The sequence below is a fragment of the Lissotriton vulgaris genome, chromosome 5 (assembly GCF_964263255.1).
Source record: "Lissotriton vulgaris chromosome 5, aLisVul1.2, whole genome shotgun sequence".
Classification (NCBI taxonomy): Eukaryota; Metazoa; Chordata; class Amphibia; order Caudata; family Salamandridae; genus Lissotriton; species Lissotriton vulgaris.
The window spans coordinates 694,919,147-694,926,219 of NC_141693.1; the positions used below are offsets into that span (position 1 = coordinate 694,919,147).

The following is a 7,073-nucleotide window of genomic DNA, read 5'->3' on the forward strand; positions in this document are numbered from 1 at the left end:
TAGGGTAAGTGCTGGATAGTGTAGAAGTGCCACTTACTATTCTAACTCCAGGAAAGTACATCAGTAAGGTAAGTGCTGGATAGTGTAGAAGTCCCACTTACTATTCTAACTCCAGGAAAGTGCTTCAGTAGGGTAAGTGCTGGATAGTGTAGAAGTCCCACTTACTATTCTAACTCCAGGAAAGTGCTTCAAAAGGGTAAGTGCTGGATAGTGTAGAAGTGCCACTTACTATTCTAACTCCAAAAACTTGTATAAATAAGAAAACAAATGCACTTTACTAAAAGATAAAACAAAGACATAGAAAAACATAGTAATTTTTTTTTCCAATTTCATTTTTTCAACAGATTATGTCAAGCCAGGCCACAGCATCTTACACTAAATCCAGGAAAGGAAACAGACTTCTTAAACATTGTGGATATATATATTGTAATGAAAGGATAGGTGAACCAAGGAGACATTGGAGGTGTGTGCAATATTATTCTTCCCATTGCAGCGGCAGAGCGGTTACTGTTGGTGACAATGTAATAAAAACAACTGAACATAACCACTCTGCCTCTGCAATGGAGATAGAAATACGTGAAACAATAAATAAAATGAAAGATATTGCATCCACCTCCAATGAAACTCCTGGTAGAATTTTAAGAGAGGTTGCACAGCATGTCCCTGGTCATATTGCTATGAATATGCCTACTATACCCAATTTGCGTAGAATTATTCAACGTAAAAAGCAGGCAAGTAACACTCACACAGTTACCCCTCAAACTTTTACAGACATAACTATTCCTCATGAACTTACTCTATCTTTCTCTAATGAACCTTTCTTACTCTATGACAACCAAAACCCTCTTAAACGTATTCTAATATTTAGCACTCCCCGCAACCTTTTTAAGTTAGAGAATACTGAAATTTGGATGATGGATGGGACATTTAAATGTACGTCCCATCCTTTCACCCAAATTTACAGCATTCATGCACAGATTAACAAAAATGTAGTTCCCTTAGTGTATAGTTTGCTACCAGGTAAGCAATCTGCAACCTACACTGAATTTTTGTCAGTGATTAAAGAGAAAACATCCGGAAAAAGTCCTAGGAAAATCATTATAGATTTCGAATTGACTATGATCAATGTGATCAACAAACTGTACGTGGATACCCAAATTCGGGGATGTTTTTTTCATTTTTCCCAGGCATATTGGCGTAAATTACAAAAAACATCCCTGGTTTCAGATTACTGCTCAGATAGCAAACTACAAGTAGAATTAAAAAAATTAACAGCACTTTGTTTTGTACCTTCTGAAAGTGTAGACGAGTAGTACACTGCAATTTCTGAATCAGAATATTATGTCGAAAATGAAGAAAAATTGGCACCCTTGTTAAATTACTTTGAGGACACATGGATTGGGCGTCTAAGCAGATCTGGTCGCAGGAGGAAGCCACGTTTCCATGTGGAGTGGTGGAACTGCTACTCAACCTGCTTGGAAGGAGGTGCTAAAACAAACAATGCCATAGAGGGATGGCACAACTCCTTCAGTCATACAATTGGAAAACATCATCCAAATTTCTACTCTTTCTTGAAAACTTTGAAGAAGGAGCAAAGTTTTCAAGAAATGAGACTTGCTCAAGCATTAACAGGTAGCCTAAATCCACGACCTTCTAAACAAACTAAGGAGATGTCCGAGAGACTATTGACAGTACTTCAACAATTTTGGTTGAGTGTGGCATTAGACTACCTGGAAAATGTTGCTTACATATTACATTTCTAATACAATTCTCACAATCTTACTTTCCTGCTTTGACCTTAAATTATTTTTTACAGATTTCATTCAATTGGCATTTTTTTAAAACATTTTTTAAATTAATTTTCGTCGGGTTCCCTTACCTTAAGAAGTCTTCTTTTTTTCTGTTCCACCATTTTCAAATGTACACAAATCCATAAGTAATTTTTTCCAAAAAAAACCCTTACAATCCATAGATAAATCACTCTTCTCCTTCTTTTATTTTTAAATAACATTTTTTTTCCATTGCATTTAAAATGGAATATATTTAGTTATGAAAACATTTTGAACGTTCCTTAAAAATATCTTTTCCTTCCTCACCACTTATTTTTTCCAAAGTGATGCTTGCTTGAAATTTATTTATAATAAAACTAGTTTTTTGAAAAAGGTTATTTATTAAGTATTTGGCACATTTTTTCAAATTGTGAAAAAAGCTAAAAAGTTGTAATCTCATAAATTTATACCTCCAAAAATCTGCAAAATTTATCAGAATACTTTTCTATTATTTTTTCACAAATCTATGCTTTGTAATTTTTTTTATTTAATCGATAATTTAATGCAGTTTCTGAGTAAAGCATTCTTCTTTACAAAAAAAATATTGTAATTGGCATAAAATACATCCATATTCATAACATAATTGTTAGAATTTTTATTCTTTTTTCTGTACTTTTTCAAACAGAAAAATAATGTTCTTAAAAACAAATCCGTCTTCGTTACCCGAATCCTTTTACATTCTTCTTTTTTCCAAAAATCCCTTGCAGCAAAATGTGACGTTCCGAACCTGTAAATTAATTATTTAGGTTATGTAACATCACATCCTAACTGGATTTTTTCTCGCTAACTAAATCAAATTGTATCTTATTCCAGTTTTTCCAAAAAACTACACGCAAAAAATTCCTTAAAATTCCTTACCTATTAAAAATTAAACCAATGCAACCAATCAAACCTCAAAAACGAAATTTCAAACAATTTAATCTAAATGCATCTCCCTTCTTTTTACCCTCTTGCAATTCAAAAAAACTGTTTTCGTTATTACCAACCAAGCCAAAAGCAATCATTTTGCAAAAATACCAAAACTATCCTATTTCTCTTCTTCAAAACTTAAATCGCAATACATTTCTATCTCTACAAAAAACATTAAACGTTCAAAATGTTTCCTATTAATAAAACACTTACTTATTTTCCCATCTTTACCCATTACTTTAATCGTAACATGACCCGACGAAGGCATATACAAGTAAAATGTACAGCGACATGCTGAAAACAAACACTATACAACTTATTTTAATATCCGCAACCTCTCCTTATCCTTTCATTACAATATATATACATTTTTTACTTTTTTTTACTTTAAATAAAGATATTTAAGTTTCCTACCTTAGCGCAGATCAGCTTCCAGCTGCTTCCAGCAATCGATGCAATCCAAGATGGCCGCTCACGTCGACGTTAACGTAACGACGTGATCAAAATCTACCAAGATAAAAAAAGGACTATTTACTAAACATTTATTTAACTTAAGTTATTATTTTTTTAAATTATTAAATCTAAACATAAAAAGTTACAAAAATATGGAGAATGTTAATAAAAATGTATATTTATTTTTGACATCTTTTAAAAAAAATAAAGCAAACTTAAACAATAATGTCATGGTCTTTCAACTTTTTTATTTTATTATTGTTACTTTAAAAAATATATTTTGACAACTATAAATAATGTTTATTATCACTTACCAGTATGCTAGTCTTGTTTCCATCTTAACCCTCCTTCTTCTGTTGTTTTTCGACCTTGCTATTCAGTTCCGCGGGTTACTATAGAGTAGTCATTGAAATAAATGAAAGACTAAACCTTCAATTGGAATCAATGTAAAACCGTTGGAAATTTACTAAAAATGCTTCTAGAAATATTCCTAACATTTTTTAAAATTCCAAAATATTTTAAATATTTATAAAATGTTGAGACTTAATTTTTAAAAATCTTATTTTCCTTTAGAAAATTGATAATAATTGAAAAATTAATAAAAACACTATTTGCTTCTTACAAAATTACCATAATATTATTTTTTAAAATATTTTACAGAAATAAATATAAATACCTAAGAATTAATTTATTTTAAAACAAATTTAATTTATAATATTAAACATTGCTTTTTAATATTTTTAAAATTAAAAAATAAAAACAAATTGAAATTAAATATAGTTAAAAAATATATGTTTTTTTTAAGATACCTGAGTATAAATTCTTCTAATTAAATTCATTTTTCCAACATTTTAAAATATTTATTAATTTAATATTTTATTATTTACAAAAAAGATACCTGAGTAATAATTCTTCTAATTACATTCATTTTTCCAACATTTATCCATAATTTATTTATATTTTTTAATATTAAATTTTAATTTCAAAAATGCCTCCGTAATTTTTCAAAAATTAAAAATTAAATAATAATTTCAAATTCAATATAGTTAAAACATATATATTTTCTTTAAGGATACCTGAGTATTAATTCTTCAAATTAAATTCATTTTTCAAAAATGATACCTGAGTATTAATTCTTTTAAATGAATATATAAATAAATTTATTATTTTTAAATATTAAATTTTAATTACAAAAAGACCTCTGTAATTTTACAAAAATTGAAAAATAAATAAAAATTTGAAATTAAATACATATATATTTTCTTAAAAGAAACCTGAGTAATAATTCTTCTAATTAAATTGATTTTTCAAAAAACATTTGTAAATATTTATTAAAAAACATAAGTATTAATTCTTATAATTAAATTCATTATTCCAACATTTATCCATCATTTATTAATATTTTTTAATATTACATTTTAATTTCAAAAAGACCTCTGTAATTTTACATAGAAATAAAATCAATTACAAAAAAAACATTTTATTGAATATATTTACGATGTAAAAGCATGCGTTGTAATAGCACTAGCGTTGTAAAAGCATGCGTTGTAAAAACATGCATTGTAATAGAACTTGCGATCTAATAGTTGCGTTGTAATAGAAGTGCGTTGTAATAGTTGCGTTGTAATGGCTGTTCCCCATTCGCCAGCCGTCCCATAACGTACCTTACATGTTAGTATTTCATATAATCTGGCGAGAAAGTATATAATTTCTTTAGGTGCTCCCATATCTATTAAAACATTAAAATAAGAGTGAGTGTTCGACCAAATCAAAAGCAGAACTGAGGTCGGCAAAACATAAATAAAGGCTTCCTTCCTTAACTATTGTGTATTTATTGATGATGAGGTCAAGGTTGACGCATTGCTCCATCTTACTCATCCCCCTCCTGAATCCGTACTGTACTGGTGATAAAATGGATTCCTCTTCTGCCCAGGTTTCCAATCTGGCCAGGAGGACCCTTCTTAGTACTTTAATAGAAGAATCAAGGAGGGAGATAGGTCGAATTCAATTGCAGCATTGAAAAATCGTGTTAGGATGGGTGCCCATAGGTGTTTTTCATGTTTATATAGATCTATGGGCACACCATCCGGTCCAGGAGCCTTGCCACCACTACTCTTCTCAAGTCCTACCTGGACCTCGTTCAGGGAAATGGATAGCGCAATGGTCGGCCATTGGCCAGAAGAACCTAAAAACAAATCATCGGAATTAAAAACCTTGGAATAGTGTTCTATCCAATCTTTACAACTAACATTAGAAGTCACTGCAGGAATGGTATCATTCTTTAGAAAAGGGCAATTAATTGTCTCCCATAATAATTTACTATTTTTTGATGCTGCCGCCATATCTAAATTTTGCCATGCCTCATCTTGTTACAGTTTTTTCCTTATTGCTAGCCTGGTTTTATAAACATGCCGCTTTTCCCTGATTTGTTCCGGGTCTCTTGGTTTGATTGACATCACGTGTTTTAATGAGGATAAAGCCTCTATACAGTCTTTGTCAAACCAGCCCGATTGTTTGGCTCTATGTTTATAATTCTTGCCAGTTAATAGGCCCTCTATTGTAGCGTGGATCTTATTGATCATGGGTAGCATAATTACAGGATTATACTAATCTTCGAGGCAATAGCTTATTTCCACACCACATTTGTCGTTTATTTCCGCTAGTATCTTGTTGGAATTAATTTTAGCCCACTTAATTCTGGGGCCATTTGGTCTAGAGGCCATGATTTCTTGTGTTGGCTTACTATATATTTGAGTTTTAGGACCCCAGCCAAGTAAAATCAATGAAATACTGTTGTGATCACTCACAGCTTGCTCCTCTATCCACAGATCATGGTACGCAGTACCACTCGATACTAAAATATGATCGATATTGAAGTTAGAGTTCCTACCCTTAAATGTTGGACATCTGATGTCTCCCCTCTTTTTGGAGCAATCCAGAAGTTCTAGATCTAATTTGGCAGCCAGGCTATTCAAGGCCAGCCCATATTTGTCATGTGAGAAATGATTATGAATTATGGTGCTTCTATCCTCCAGGTCAGAGGGGTACCGCAGGTCCCCTTTTGGGCATCTGCACAAACTTGCAGGTTAAAATCCATCCCCTCCCCAGAGTATGACAGGGCAATCTCTATAATTGGTAAGAAGATTATCTATTGCTGTTTCTATTTCCTTTACCACAGAATCTCTATTGGCGTTAAAAATGTTGTTATAGAAGTTAACAATCATTAGGTCATTAGTTTTCTGGTGCCTAAGACAAATTATTAAAGCATGAGGGCCAACATCTATGTGTTTACCTAATTTGAATTCTGTGAGCCCAGTAGAGATCAGGGTCAATAAGCCACCCTTTGCCCTGCCTGCAACCGAGTCCTCGGCGTTTATATAAAAGGATGTGTAACCTTCGACAATAATTTGGTCTCTATACCATGTCTCTTGGAGACATATTATGTCATGCCCTTGGGAAATAAAATCATTCCAGAATGGGGTATTAAATTTGCTATTTATACCTGCTATATTCCAGGTTATAAAGTTCAATCCAACTCCAGTTACATATACTGGTTGGAGGGAAGGTGATAACCTATGACTGCCTATATGTGTTATATCAGTAGTAGGCGTGTTATAATGTTTTAATAAAACATTCGCCTCTGTGCATGAGATTTTTTCCAATTCACATGGGTTTTGGTCTTTCTCCAAATTAACAGGGGGGTCCGCATTCTGGACTAAATCATTCAATATAGTTCTTGTATTAGCTATTTTTCCCTCAGCAGAATGCTGGTAAAACATGTCCACATCCTGCCCTGTTACGGGGCCTGCTTCATTGCCCTCCTCCTGCCCATCATTTAAATTTTCCACAATCGCTCCATGTTTAATATCCCTCGGGAAAATT

General features: G+C 32.0%; 1 pseudogene; it reads left to right on the forward strand.

Moving 5' to 3' along the window:
* The first annotated feature begins 347 nt into the window (after nt 1-347).
* On the forward strand, nt 348-1,763 carry LOC147711408 (uncharacterized; annotated as a pseudogene).
* Nucleotides 1,764-7,073: the final 5,310 nt, after the last annotated feature.